Consider the following 16,114-nt stretch of genomic DNA (forward strand, 5'->3'; position numbering starts at 1 on the left):
AGCTGTGAAAGCTGCTGAGAGGATTAGACATTTGTCCATTTCTGTGAGGTTAGGTGGCAGTTTTCTGCCCCCCCCCAGGGCATTTTCTGACCACCAGAAACAATGGAGCCTCTGACAGAAACATAAGTCTGCAGCACCTGCCTCATGAGTTGGTTGATTACAGAAAGGAGATATTTCTCTGTGGTCCAATGAAACCAAGATGGTTGAAGTATGTAAAAATTCATTAAAGAGGAATGAATAGTGTGAAGTTTCCTCTTGCCCCAAGTGTATGGATTTGAGGATGGAACCCTTTCTCTGCCCCTGTGCCCCTTCCCTTAAGGTTAAGGAAGGGGAAAGTGTGCCCTAAGAAACTTCTGAAAACTGGGTCCTTTCCCCATTTTCTACCTTCATCTTACAATGTGTAAGCATTGCCCTAACTCCACCTCCGCTAAGGCTGGCCCTGCCAGGATACATGTTAACCATCCAAAATCAGCTCCCCAAATGGGGAAAGGAGCAGGAACTCTGTGTTCTGTGCCAGCACTGTGGTTCAGCTGTGCCAATTACCACAGGCTCACATGCCCAAGCCCTGAAGAAATCAGACTGGGCCCAGGACTCTGCCTTCCTACTCAATGAATGTTTTGTTCAGTTTTCATGGGAATGTGTGTTTGCGGAGAAACTTGGAACACAGAACATTTCTTACAGGAGATGCTCTTGGTCTCTTATTGAAACTCATAGCATGGACTTGGGTTATATGCAGTTGTTCAACAAATACTCAAGTAACAACAATGATAATAATAGTAGCTTGATGTAGTTCTTAGAAATTTGTAAAACACCATATTATTTCATTTGATCCTCACAATAGCCCTAGATTCCTCTATAGATGAGGAAACTCAGGCTGAGAAAGATTAAAAGATTTGCCTAGAATCATACAGCTAATAAGTTTCTGAGACGTCATTTGAACTCAGGTCTTCCCGATTCCAAGTTTAGCACTCTTATCTAATCAACCACTTACTAATTATGATAACAATAGTTAAGATTTATATAATATTTTGACATTTGTAGAACACTTTAGATTATACTCTCACTTGATCTTCCCAACTATTTGAATTAGTCTTTATTTATTTGGTTATTATTATTCCCATTTTACAGATAAGCAAACTGAGACTAAAATAGATTAAGTGACTTGTTCTGATGCAAATTACTAGTAAGTATCTAAGGACTGCAATTCAGGTCTTCCTGATTCCAGACCTCTATCCATTATAGCTCTTGGCATCTATTATATATGTGCAAAGCATTGTACTAAGTCTGGAGAAAATTCAAAAATGAAGAGGAAGTACCTGGTAGGGAAGATAAGACTGATATTGAAAAACAGAAGACTATAGAAATAATACAGGATACAGAAATACCGAATAATATGGAAATATAGAATAATATGAAATGAATGCCAGAATAATACAGAAATAAATTCAATAAGTCAATGGTAATGAGAAGAACATAAAGTTTTCCGACAAGACCGTGTGTGTTGTTCTAGATGGGAGTCAGGCTCTGGGAAGAGAGTGACTTTTAAAAATCAATGCAAAAATTGAACTTAGCCCCAGGCACATTGTCCAAAGGCTCCCCCTTCTCTGCCAAAAGACTCCTGTTCCATTCTTTAGACAGAGTGAAATGAAAACATGTGTTGGACTTGGAGCTCCACTCTGCTACTTGATCAACTCTGACCCTAGTGAAATTTCACTTCATTTCTCTCCTCCAGTTTCCTCATCTGGAAAGGAGAATTGTGATGGATTAAGTCACTTAGGCATAGATGATTTCAGGGAATAGTTGGAAAAGAATGACAAAAACCACACAGCTATACCTTGACAAATAGTAGGTGTCTGCTGTCAGATGGAATGTGGCCCATGGAGTTGTTAAAAAATTTCTACTGATATCTTTGGTTTCAAAAATCATCTTTAGAGCCCTCCCTTCCCCTACTCTGCAAGCTATTCATCATAACAGAGAAAAAAGGGAAGAGAAAAAACAAAACAGTTCATCAAAACTAACCAACATATTGAATTGAGAAATTCTATGTGTGTGTTTGTAATATTTCATACCCATAATCCTTCACTGGTGCAAAAAAAAAAAAAAAAGGAAGGGGGAAAGAGGGTAGAGATGTTCTAGAGCCAGCTGTAGAGGTTCCTGAGAGCTGAGTGTTAAATTTTCAGGGTGAGTATTTACCTGGAGTTCTGAAAATACTACAAATTGGAGCTTAATTTATGATTTTATTGATGTCTGGAAATCAGAAAAATTTTTGATTTTTGATGTCTAGATTTAAGAAAGTGATAAAGAATATATATTAATGATGTAATTTAAACTTAAAAGTGTGTTGGATACACTTTTTATAAGGAGGGAGAGCCAGTGGTTACCATTTATCAGCAGCCCACTGAAGAAAGATACATTTTCTTATCTTATCTTTTCTTTGGGACCAACTTTGTTATTTATTATAACAAAGGAGCGGCCCCCATGAGTGTAGAGAGGTATATTTGCAGCTGGGACCCTGTCCTTATATGCTTGAAGGGAGGGAGGATAGACATCTCTCACTTCTCCTTTATCCTTCTCAAAGGGAGACTTTCATTCCTTTTTTTTTTTTTTTTTTTTTTGAGATTAAGTGACTTGCCTAAGGTCATACAACTAGTATGTTGTGTCTGAAGCCATATCTGAACTCAAGTCCTCCTGATTTGAGGGAGCTGGTATCTACTGCGCTACCCTTGCTGCCCCAGAGATTCCCATTCCTTCCATGGAGAAGCAGAAAGTTGGTGCTGCAGGTCATAAGTCTCCTCAAAGAGATTAGGCTAGAATTATATGTTTCTGCTCCCTTGAATATTATTAGTCTAGAGGAAAGGATTTGGATTGAGATAACTTCTGATCACTTTGTCATTTGGGAAGAAAGGAGGGATGGGGGGATAGTGGTCCAAGCCCTATATTCAGGATTTGACCTTAATGAACAAAAATAGAGAGCAGCAAAGAAAACCATTCATCCAATTATTAGCAAACTAGAAATAGTAAAGGTATACATAAGAGAATATATACTAGACAATCCAGAGAGAAGGAGCTCTCTCATTGGGAGCTCAACTAACTGAAATTATCCTTGATCTTATCCAAAAGGAAATTTCTGTATCTATGGAGTGGTAAGCTAAAAATAGGGTGCATGATAGAGACTAACTGCTCTTCTCATGTACTTCTCATGCTATTGAAGTGAGGTTGATCCTTTCTATCTTCTTTCTTAAAGTTTGCATGGAGAATCCCCAAAGAGACTGGCAAAGGCTGGAGGTCTCTCATGTCACATCAGCTTTGCCTCACTTCTTTTATAAAGTAGAACTTTCATCTCTACCAATATGGAGAAAGTCACATACCCATGGGCTTTTGGATAGGGGTTACACAATAATTATAAAAGGTTCTATTTGTGTTGTTTTTGTTTTTCTTTCTATTTATATTGCTTTAGTCATTGTGTATATAATTTTCCTGATTCTCCTTACTTTATTCTGCATCAGTTCATGTCTGTTTTCCCATGCTTCTGCTTTCCCTGTCTCTGAAATCTGCTTGCCCCTATGACTTAAGGGGTATCTGACCAAGCTCACAAACTACCTTTTGCTATATATAGCTTATGCAGTGTCCTTGATCCACAAGTGTGTCTGGGCTGGTTGATAGGTGACCCGGGCAGGTCTTGAGTGGGGAAGTGGGAGCGGGGCTCTGGATAAGTGTTCTGGTCAGTCCTTATGAACTACAAAACCTGGGCAATCTGCCCAGCACAAATCCTGGGATCTGCTTATTTTCCTTTCTACTCCCTTCCCTAAAGCATAAAACCCAAGGGAGTTGATGACCTTCTGAAAGTGTGCAAGCATAATTTTTTTAAAAAATCCTTTGCACACACACAAAAATAATCCTATTCATTATTTCTTGAGTGAAATAATATTCCATTGTGTCAATGTATCACAATTTATCCATTCTCTAGTTGATGTCACCCATGGATTCTTATTTTTGGCTAAAATATAGGACCTTGGAAATATTTGACCCCTAAACATAGTAAAGGTCATAGATTTAGAACTGAAACAAACCTTAGATTTCTTCTAATCCTAGACTTCATTTTACAGTTAGAGAAACTGAGGCCCTGGGAATTTGTTTCTTGCCCAATTTGAAACAAGTCATAATTAATAGGACAGATTTCTTCGGCTTTAAATCCAGTCTTTTTTCTTCGTGTCACAAATAATGTAATGTGAGATAACAAATTCTTTCAAATCATATCTTGTATCTCACAAAAGATCTCTGACTAATAATACTGTGAAAAAAGGTTGCAAATAAAGGACACAGTAACTAGGAGAAGATTGAGTTAATACATATTTAGTGACTTTCTCTCTTAAGAACTCAGTTTCCTCCTCTGTAAAGTATGAGGTTTGACCTAGATAACTTAAATTTCTTACTCTTTAACATCCTATGATTACTTGAAAATGATCTCATGAATAGGATAGTATTTAATAGACTATAATGCCATACACAAATACCAAGGTGATAGAAGTAACTATGATTGTCCTCATCTTTTGAGTCAGGGGTCCTCAAACTTTTTAAATAGGGGGCCAGTTCACTGTCCCTCAGACTGTTGGAGGGCTGGACTGTAGTAAAAACAAAAACTTTGTTTTGTGGGCCTTTAAATAAAGAACCTTCATAGCCCTGGGTGAGGGGGATAAACATCTTCAGCTGCTGTATCTGGCCCACGGGCCTAGTTTGAGGATCTCTGGTTCAATCATTTGGTCAAAAAGTATCATTTTAGCATTGTTTGTGTTTTATCCATTGGTACAAATTCACTTTCTTTTTTTCTTCCTCTTCTTCCTTCTTTTCCTTCCTTCCTTTCCTTCCTTCTTTCCTTCCTTTTTTCTTTCCTTCCTTCCTTTCTCCTATCAAAATGAAATATAAAATGCAAAATTTCCAATTATTTCTGATATGTATTTGAACTAGTTATTAAAATGGATAATGAATTTTTTAAATGAACCCCAGATTTTTAGAGTAGATTTCAATGAGTTTAAAGAAAGAATAGGAAGAATTCCACAGCCTAAAATTTTAAATGAGAAAATAGCTTAAGAAGTATGAGAAGCTCTTAGGAATAAAATCCTGAAGATACCAAGACAAATTGTCTCAGAAAGAAAAGGGGGTGTTGTCCAAAACACCTGATATTCATATGGAGCATTTAGGCCAAGATAGATTTTTAAAAAACTAAAAAGAAAATGGAAAAAATATGCTAAAAGCCAAAAGAAAAAAGCTAAAATTAAACAAGGAAACTAAGGAGAGTGTGTGTGTGGGAGGGGAGAAAGTGGGTTTTTTGTTGTTGTTGTTAAAGACATAGAGAAAGAGGAGGTGATTTAAGAAGGTATAATATCTCATTCTGCTTAGAAGAGATGGAATGATGACAACAGAAAATGATACTACTCAAATCTTATTAGGCTTCTGTTCTCCCTACTAATGAGAACAAGCTTTGAACTGGAAGGAGAAGACCGACAATTACTAAATGGGAATTGATAGTAAGAGTTCAGAGCATTGTCTTTAATCAATCAACTATCATTTACTAAGTGTCTAGAGCCAATCTCTTTGTTTTGCTCCAGTCAATGTATTAGGCTCTGGGTATACAACGAACAAGGTAACCCTTCTTAAATTAGCCCCTGTGGAGATCAGGTCACCCAACTTCATCCCAGAGTTAGTGGGTAGGAAAGCTGAACCATTTTTTAAGACTGAAAAATGAGAAAGTTGTTGCAGGATGGAAAAAGGGCAAATGTTCTATTGTTCAAAAATAGAGATAAGAATAGTTGACAAAATATGGATTAGAGAGGTTGATTAAAATTCCTGGCAAAGTTCCAAACTCTATTATTAAAAGGTTTGGGGACCTATGCCCTTAATCTCTTTAGAAAGATCACACACACACACACACACACACACACACACACACACACACACACGGTTGATGAGTCACCAACAAACATAAATCATGCCTAACTAGACCCATTTTCTAATTTGACAAGATCACTGGATTAGTAGGTGGAAGGGGAGGGCATATCTTGGGATGTGGCTTACCTGGATTTTAGCAAAGAATTTGACAACATATTCTTCTCATCAACTAGATGGAAAGGAGTACAGTAGTCATTAGTACAGCTAGAAGGGTTTGGAAAAATTACTGGAAACAAAATGTAGTTGTTAATGATTTAATGGCAACTTGGTCTCTAGTACGCTTGAGATTGGCTCTGTGTTATTTAATGTATATATTTTAAATCTATGACTTAGATAAAGGTACAGATGGAATGCCTATCCAATTTGCAGATGATATCAAATTCAGAGGGATAGCTAACATGTTGGATGGTGCAGACAGGATTTAGAGATCTCAATAGGCTATACAGGGGTCCTCAAACTTTTTAAATAGGGGGCCAGTTCACTGTCCCTCATACTGTTGGAGGGCCGGACTATAGTAAAAACAAAAATTTTGTTTTGTGGGCCTTTAAATAAAAAAACTTCATAGCCCTGGGTGAGGGGGATAAACTTCCTCAGCTGCCGCATCTGGCCCGAGGGCCATAGTTTGAGGACCCCTATAACAAAGCTTTTTAAACTGTGGGGTACAACTCCATATGGTAGTCACATAACTGAATGTGAGGGTTCATGAAAAATTTGGCAACAGTAAAAGGTTTCTGAATGTTCTACATCTTGGAGCATCAAATATTCTGCCAAGATTTAATTATATAAAAATAAACAAGCATATCTATATCCTTACTATACAAATCTGCTTTTGTCTTTAATAAATGCTTAAATTATATGAATACCAAAGAATTGCTTTAAAATAAGTTTCCTTGCGGTTTATTATCAGTAAATGTGTGATCTATATACCTATTTTATGTACCTATATGCCCAGGTCACCTCAAAATTTCTTGGGAGAAAAGGGATAGAAAGTAGAAAAAGTGTAAGAAGGCCCAGGATAGAACACCCAGGCAAAGGTACAAGACAATATTTAATAGAAATAATTAAAAATTAATTTGGGGTTTTTTGATGAACTGCAATTAGAAAAAGTTAGGAAGGAACATCAAGTTGCTAAGAAATAAATGTAGGAAGGATAAATATCTGAGAAGCAGGAACACCTGTATATAGAGCAATAATATTAAGGCCCACAGTTTCATTTGCTTTATTTCTAGTTCCTATAGTCCTGAATTTTAGACCACAGTCTGCAAAGAATGCCACGGTGGCCATTTCTGCACAAATGGAAATTCTTCTAGATGCCCAGAAATGTGCCCTTCAAGACCTGAGGTTAGTACTGAGCCCATCCTATTGTGGCTTCCCTGATGACCAAGTGAATTGTGACTTGTGACAGCTGCAGCTCTGAGTGAGCTCATGAGGTGCTGTGTCTAATATGTGGCTTTGGACACAGTCTCCGTTCTGTTCTTAAGTTCTTTGTACTTGAGATCACACAGACTTTCAGACCCAGCTTGTAAATCCCAGCAGAAGAGCTGTAAGAGAAATTTCAGTTCCTCCCCTGCTCCTGTTTTGTAGGAGTCTTTAAAAGAGGTCTCCACATTTCCTTCTTCCTGGAAGTGATTCACATTTCTCATCTGATAACAACTTGCTGTCTTAGAGATACTCAGAGTCATTAAAGGGAAAAAAAAAGATTAACATCTGCAGAATTCAAGGCCTGGAAGATAACATAAAGGTCAACTAGGTTGCATCAGTGCAAAAGGCGATGGGGGGGTGCCACCATAGAGCTGGGTTTGGAATCAGAAAGACTCTTCTTCCTAAGTTCAAATCCAGCCTCAGACACTTACGAGCTGTGTGTGATCCTGAGCAAGTCACAACTCTATTTGCCTCAGTTTCCTCATCTGTACAATAGGCTGGAGAAGGAAAGGGCAAATCACTCTAGTAATTTTGCCAAGAAAAATCTCAAATAGGGTTACAGAGAATTGGACGTGACTGGACCAAAAAAGGAAAAATATTACAGAGGAATAAACTGACTCCTAGAAAAATGAAGTAACTTCTCTAAGATTGGCTAATTAGTTGAATTTAGAACCATACCATAGATAAATAAATATGCATATGTTTTATATATATATTGTTGCTTAGTAGTGTCAGTCAAGTCTGAGTCTTTATGATCCCATTTTAGAGTTTCTTGGCAAAAATGCTAGAGTGGTATGTAATTTCCTTCTCCAGATCATTTTACAGATGAGGAAACTGAGGCAACTAGGATAAAACAACACCCAAGTTCACATAGCTAGTAAATGTCTGGGGCCAGAAGTGAACTCAGGACTCCAGGACCAATACTCTATTCACTGTACTACATAGCTGCTCACATATATTATATATGTATTTACATAATGCATATATGCTTTCATTTGCTGCTCTTGTAGTCTGAGCACAGCTTATCTCTCAGATAGGATGATGTGTCTATGTGTGTGGGCATCTACATATATCTTTGTATAAGTATATGTATATGTATGTGTGTATGCATGTGAGCATAAAGGCATATACAAATGTATATCATGTATATAGATACAGATTTAGGTATGTGTATATAAATATGTATATAAATACATATGCATATATTGCATGCACATATAAACATAATTCTTGCCCAATTTAAACATAATAATATGTCCATGAACAGACAAACACAATCCTTGAGTGCTAGCTTTGCTTAAAAATATTTGTTTTAGCTCATGATAGATTCTAAGGGTTGCAAGGGTAAAAAAAAAAAAATGTTCCTACCCTACTTTAAACAAGAATATATTTTTAAAAATCTTGATGCAATGTTTTCATATACCATTAGAACATAATAATGATTTCATATAGGAATAGTTCATTTTACAGCAATTAGTGAAAAATTTATTAAATGCTTATTATGTTATTATGTACATTTGCAAAGAAAAGGAAGAAAGAAAAACAGAGAGAAAAGAAAGGAAGAAAAGAAGGAAGGAAGGAAGGAAAAGTAAGTAATAAATTCATCAAAATCTCCTTTGAAGAATTCTATTGTAAAAGATATTAGTCACACTTGTCATTTTATTTTTTTTATTTAAAGGAATGCAAAGTACTTTTCTCTTTTTTCAAAAATTTTCATGCCAGAATTTATGATATTTGTAGCATAGAGTTAGATATCTAATAAGTCCTTCACTCTGGACTACTGAAAGATCTTTTTTTTTTTTTTCCCTTTTACAATTGGCATTCATTTCTCTGCCTTTACTCTGAAAAGAATTTAGGTAATATTGAAACTATGTTGGTATTTCATAATAATAGCTTATACTTACATAGTACTTTAAGGTTTAAAAAATGTTTTATTAATTCTTTTTGTTTTTAATCAAAATTGTCTTCTTTCCACCCCCACATTTGAACCCTTTCTTGTGACAAAAGCAAACAGACAATTAGTTAAAGATATCTGAAGCAAAAATCTTGTCTAGCAATGTATGTGGAATTCTGTCCTAGTAGTCCTTTTAACACACACACTCTGGTATAAGAGAGGAAGTAAATGTTCAGAACCATCAATGGCTTTTTCATTACTCAGAATTCAATTTCCTTTTGGTGATTTGTTCATTGGTATTGTGTTTATTGTACATATTATTCTCTTGATTCTGTTTATTTTATTCTGCATCACTTCATAGATACCTTTCCAAATTTCTGAGAACTCCTTGTACTCACCATAGTATACTATTATGTACTCTAAATATAAATCAAATAAATAAAGTGACAACATACAGCTTTGTGATAATCCCTTCCCAATCTTAAGCCAGTCAGTTGTTCTATATGTGGTTTTAACTGTTGCTTCTTGGCCCACATACATGTTCTTCAGGAGAAAAGTAAGTTGATCTAGTATTCCCATCTTTCTGAATATTTAATCCCCTTTTGTTGTGATCTGCATAATCAAAGATTGTAGTGTAATCAATGAATCAAAAGGAGACTTTTTTTTTAATTCCCATTTTTTCCATAGTCCAGAAAATTTGACATTTCGATCTCTAGTTCTTCTTCCTCTTCAAAAATGAGTCTGCTCTTCTGGTAATTCATATTGTTCACATATTGCTGAAGCCAAATTTGCAGAACAATAAGAATAACTATGAAGTCATGTGAAATGAGTGCAATTGCTTGGTAATTTGAATATCCTTTGGCATTGCCCTTCATTATAATTGGATGTAAACTGATCTTTTCAATCCAGTGGCCATTGTTAAGTTATTCAAATTTACTAGTATATTGAATACAGCACATCTTTTGAACTGCATCAGATTTTAGGATTTTACATAGTTCAGTTCAGTTCTGTCCCATCCACTATCCTTACTGTTAGCAATCTAACCTAAGGCCCATTTGACTTCATTGTCCAGGATGTCTGGCTCTAGATCAGTAATTATCATAGTTATCAGTAACATCACCGATCTTTCTGATATAGTTATCCTCTATATTCTTTCCTGTTTAAAAAACAAATCCAAACCCCAAAACTCTCTGTTTAAACTCCTATCATTTTTGTCTTCATGTCCATTTTTGCATGAAATGTTCCCTTAATGTCTCTGTTTTCTTGAAGAGATAATTTATTTTCCCCATTGCATTGTTTTCTTTTGTTTCTGCATTGCTCCTATAAGAAAACTTTCTCCTTTCTATTGTCTGGAATTCTCATTTTAATTGGGTATACCTTTGCTTTTCTCCTTTTCTCACTTACTTGTAAAGCCTCATTAGACAGTCGTTTGCTTCCTTGATCTTCTTTTTCTTTGTAATGTTCTTTTTTGTTGCCTCCTGTACAATATTGTGACCTTCATGATTCTTTAGGCACTCTACCAGATCTAATCTTTTAAATCTATCCATCACTACTATTTTCATTCATAATAATAATTTTGAGTTTCAGATTTTATCTATAATATTAAATACAAATATTTTCCTGTTCTACTACTTCTCTTCCAATTCTATTTTCATTGATTTTATATGTGCAAAAGCTTTTTTATTTTATGTAATCAAAATTGTCCTTTTTTAATCTTTAATGATCTCTCTCTCTTATTAAGCCAAGTTCTCTCTGTACCTTGCTTGTTTCTAACTTTTTTTAAAATCATATTCAGTTTGAATATTCATTTTGGTATATGATATAATATTTCTAATCCCAAATTCTGGCAGATTGCTTGCCAGTTTTCCCTGAAGTTTTTGTCAAAAGAGAATACTTTCAGTAATATATATATATATATATATATATAGTTTGTTTGTTTTTCAAACCCTGGACTACTATTTTCATTTACTTCTGTTTCTTTCTTATATAATCTATTCCACTAATCTATTTAATTTTTTAAAAATTTATTACCCAATAATTTGGATTATTTTAGAATTTAATATTGTCTTAAAATTCTAAATGATAAATTTTCTTATTAGTTCCCTTCACATTGATATTTTGCTTTTCTAAATATGTTATTTTGTTTAGCTCTGTTCTTTTGATTACTTCTGAAATCTATAAATTAATTTAGATAATATTGTCATTTTTATGATATTGGCACAGCACAATCATGATTAGTATATATTCATTTAATTATGTGTGTCTTCTTTAGGTGTGTTTATATAAATCTAATATTTCTCATTTGAATCAGTCTAGAATTTGGGAATCCACAGGATTCTGCCACTCATTAGATAATAGACTGATTTACTTTCCTTCATATTATATTTATTCAACATGTTTTGGTTTCTGTGACATTTTATTCATTCTTGTTTTGGTTTGCTTTTTATTTTAGAATTTTATCTCTTGGTTCTTTTTCATATGTTGGTACTTTAGCTTTACTTTTATATTCCCTGTTATTGGATGTTCAGTCATCACTTCCAATGCCCTTACCAATGGTGTACAGACCCCAATAACAGGGTTTCTGGGCAGCCTCTGCTTCAAATCAAGAGATATGAGAGTTGCCTTAGACTGGGCCCCTTCCCAGAGTAACTTCAAGGGATAAGGTCTGACCTTAACTGGTTTCCTAGCCCTTTTTCCATCAGGCCAAATATTCTACTCCCTTCTAATATGTACTCTGAACATTCCACTGATTTTTGTTTTGTTTTGTTTTTACTTAGTTGAATTATTCTATATGTTGGAAAAAAGCTACTCTAAGGAAACCTTTGCCTTTACTAATCTCCTAAAATTTACCCTAAGGCTTTAACATTATAAACAATGTACACATACAGTATTGTGTGTTTTCACACCCTACCCAGTTCCACTATATTCATTTTTCCTCTCTTTCAAGTGGCTGGACACAGTGTCTGCCATTTCTTGTGAGGTCTAGGGTGGGGTTTAGGAAATATTGTTGCTATGGGGATCTCAGTCTGTGCTCACTGTATTAAGAACATGAATTTTGTGGGGGTAGGGATGTTGAGTAAGACTTCTAAATATTAAGTTCTCCAGTGTTAACTCAAAAAGATTTTCCTTGTAGGGAGAGAGGTTTTATTTATGAAGTCAGTTGTCATTGATTTACAGTTGGAATGTAATTCCTTCCTTTGAGGTTTTGGGGTTGAAGTGGTTTGCAAAAAGTAATGATTCTGCCATCTTTCAGTTAGTGTGACTATATAAATTCCTTTCAATCATTGGTGACTTTCTGGTATTCTTCCTGATCTCCTTTATTGTACAAAATTCACACTTTTCCATAGCTATCCTTTTCCTTTTTGGAAGGCACTCATAGCTTGTCTGATTTGCAGACCTCAACTTACCCTCAATAACACTCTTAGGGCTTGATTCAAAAATTCTGGTGCCCCAAATTGTAACACATATTCAGGTTTGGTAGGTACCTACACCTTGGATATCTAAGTGGCACAGTGAATAGAGCTAAATTCTAGACTGATTCAAATGGGAAATATTAGATTTATATAAACACACCTAAAGAAGACACACATAATTAAATGAATATATTTATTCATTTATAATGAATCATTATTGTGCTGTGCCAATATCATAAAAATGACAATATAATCTAAATCAATTTATAGACTTCAGAAGTAATCAAGGGAACAGAGCTAAACAAAAGGTTTTCCTGGAATTAGGAAAACCTGAGTTTAAATCTGTCCTCAGACACTTACTAACTGTATGACCCTGGTCAAGTCATTTAACCCCAATTATCTCACAAAACCCCAACAAAATCAAAAAACTGACACTCCAAATTGCAGTGGCCACAAGAGTTATAGGGTCTCTTCTATAAGGGGTAGAGAGCCAGCACTAAGCTCTGGAAGCTGGTGAATTGGGCTTCAACTTTTTTTGTATAAGAATTATCTTGTGCAGGTTCCCTTAATAAAGTGTTTGCTTATTTTTGGTTATTGGTAAACCTTACTCTTAATTTTGTTTTGTGTTGGGTTTTTTTTTTCAGTCCAATTATTCTTAGTGTTGAGAAGAAGCTGTCCCAAGGAAACCTTACATCCCACCAACTTCTCAGGATTTCCCCTAAGATTTTGACATTACAAACAATGTCACAACAATATTTTCACAACAAACATGTGAGGTAAGAAAGTCTGGTTTTATACCCTTTGTTTAGTAATGAGAGAACCAAAATCCAGGTAAAGTAAAATTGACTGAATGGATTGTTTAGTTAATCAGTTCCCACACTTATATCAATATAGTCAAAGATGATGTTTTGTTTGTTTTTAAATAGAGACAGGTTTTTACTCACAGGTGTCTGTTTGGTTTTCTATCTCAGATATCACAATTAGTGATATACAAGGGATTGTCCATCTGCATTCCCCCAAATCTCTGATCCCAGAGCAGGCTGGGGAAGAAGTCTGAGTTCAGAGTAGAAGCAACATGATCTTAGAGACATCCTGAAAACAGAGAGTTAATTTTTTCCCCTCTTTTTAGTATCACAATAGAGATATGTCTGCTTTGTAGACATGGTAACTAACCCTCTTTTTCTCTCTTTCAGGGCTGACATTCATTCCCAACCTGTCCTGATGCTGGCAGGCTAAGAGTTTTTATATGGGGAATTCAAAGCTACGATTCACTCTGGTTGTGGGATTGGAGGAAGAAGGAGAGAAATGCAAGTCTGCTACTGTATGCTCTAGATTCTGAGCTTTTCATTTAACAAATCAGCCAGCCAGATCTGTTAACTTTTAATCAAAAATATGTACTAAACAGAAGACAAAACAAGAATAAAAACAATATAAAATTCCACCTATAGACCACAGACATACCCTCCAACAGTGCAGGGAATGAGCACAAACTTAGAGAACCAGAGCAGACATCCATAGAGAACACATGTGCTCCAAAATTCTGGAATATGGACCTCAATATCCTCTTATCTCTCTCAGGAACTGCCTACACAATAACCCACTAGTAGAAAATGATATTTATCACTGGCTCCTCTGTTCTAGCCACTCCTCTTCTGGGGTTCTGTGATAGTGTGGTGGGACAGAATTATGCACAAAAACTACCAGAGTAAGAAAAAGTAAAAAGAGGTTTATTACAATCTGTGAGAAAAGGCATCTTTTCTCTGACAAGGGGTTTGTCAGTCAAGGAAGTACAAAGCATAAACTGTAAAAACCAAGTTAAATAGCCTGCAAAGTGCCCACCCCCAGAAAAGGCTGGATTTTTCTCCCATTACTTTTGGGGGAGTCCAGACATATTCTAATGGAAGAATTCTAACTCAGAAACAAAAAAAATGGGTAAATCAATAATAATAAGCTCTTAATTTAAGTTTCCCTAGAGAATTGATATACAAGCAGATATAGAATTTAAAGCCATCATCACCTTTAAAAGAAGTATTTAAATGCTAATTAAGAAGTGGTGGGAAATAAGAGGGAACAACACCTGCAACTTTTTAGCTATAGTTCTATTTGTTATTATAAAGTCTCAAGTCACAATGAAAGAATAGTTTAAGGCTATATTCCCATTAGACACCTTCACTTAGTCAATTCCTCATAGTAGTAGAACACTTTTTCAGTAAAAATAGAAACCCTGAGCCTGGGATCTGCAAGGCTTCTTCTGGTGAGCTCCCTTGACTGGGCTCTGAGGAATTCTATCTTTGAGGCAATGAATGAATGAAAACAAAAACAAAAACATGAAAGCTTTAGATTGGAAGCTCCTAGAGGATAGGGACTATCTTTCCTTTTTTTTATATCCTCACTGCTTAGCAGAGTAGCTGATCCATTTGTTGTTCAGTCATTTATCTGTGTGCGCCTGTCCCAGCTGTGCACTGTAATATGGAGTTGCTATCCATGGGGTTTTCTTGGGAAGATAGTGTGATTTGGCATTTCCTTCTGCAATGGATTAAGGCAAACACAGTTTAAGTGACTTACCCAGGATCACACAGCTATTAGATGTCCAAAACTTGATTTGAATTCAGCTCTTCCCTACTCTAGACCCAGTGCTCTACCCTCTGAGTTACCTCACTTTCTCCATGTAGCACAGAGTAAAATGCTTAATAAATGTTTATTGGCCAACTTTTTTCCTCCAATTCATTCTTCCAAATATGACATGACCAATGCTAATTCTGATCTTTATTTTCATACTCAACTATCAGGTATGGGTTCAATCGCTTTTCAACCATACCTGACTCTTTATGATCCCACAAATGGGGTTTTCTTTGCAAAGACACTGGAGTGATTTGACATTTCCTTCTTCAGCTTATTTTTTAGATGAGGACATAGAGGTGAATAGAATTGAGTGACTTGCCCAGAGTTACATAGCTTGAAAATGTCAGAGATCAGATTTGAATTAAGGAAGATGAGTCTTTCCGACTCCAAACCCAGCACTCTATGCACTAGGGTGGGAAGAGGGGGAAGAGAAAACAAACAACTGTTAAATACCCAATGTGTGCTGGGCACAATGCTAAGTACTTTACAAATATCCTCTCGTTTTGATTTATAAATTTTAACTATTGTTATTAGGATAATTTGGCCTGAGTGAAGAAGTTAAAAACAGGAGTTTCATGTCATCTGGCAAATCTCTCTATTCTTGGTGCAGACCAGACACTAGGGATATCCCTTCTTAGGTCCAGCTCATGGCCTCTCATCCCTCAGTAAGTGTAGACACATATTTTGCTGAGAGAAAACATGTCTTAGACCAAATAATTCACTGTGTTTGGATATACTTGCCTCATTTGGACTGAGCTAAATATTATTCATTGCTGTTTAGTCTTGTGAACTGATTAACTCTTTCTTCTCAAGTGAA

At 35.6% G+C, this 16,114-nt stretch overlaps 1 long non-coding RNA gene across 1 annotated transcript; it reads left to right on the forward strand.

The window, feature by feature from the left end:
* Window positions 1-2,099: 2,099 nt before the first annotated feature.
* LOC127547987 (uncharacterized) lies at window positions 2,100-15,384 on the forward strand. The gene is made up of 5 exons (XR_007950299.1): window positions 2,100-2,181; window positions 7,176-7,287; window positions 8,894-8,956; window positions 13,320-13,451; window positions 13,869-15,384. It is a non-coding gene; the product is annotated as an uncharacterized LOC127547987 (long non-coding RNA).
* The last annotated feature ends 730 nt before the right edge of the window (window positions 15,385-16,114 follow it).

Source organism: Antechinus flavipes, chromosome 2, assembly GCF_016432865.1.
Source record: "Antechinus flavipes isolate AdamAnt ecotype Samford, QLD, Australia chromosome 2, AdamAnt_v2, whole genome shotgun sequence".
Lineage (NCBI taxonomy): Eukaryota > Metazoa > Chordata > Mammalia > Dasyuromorphia > Dasyuridae > Antechinus > Antechinus flavipes.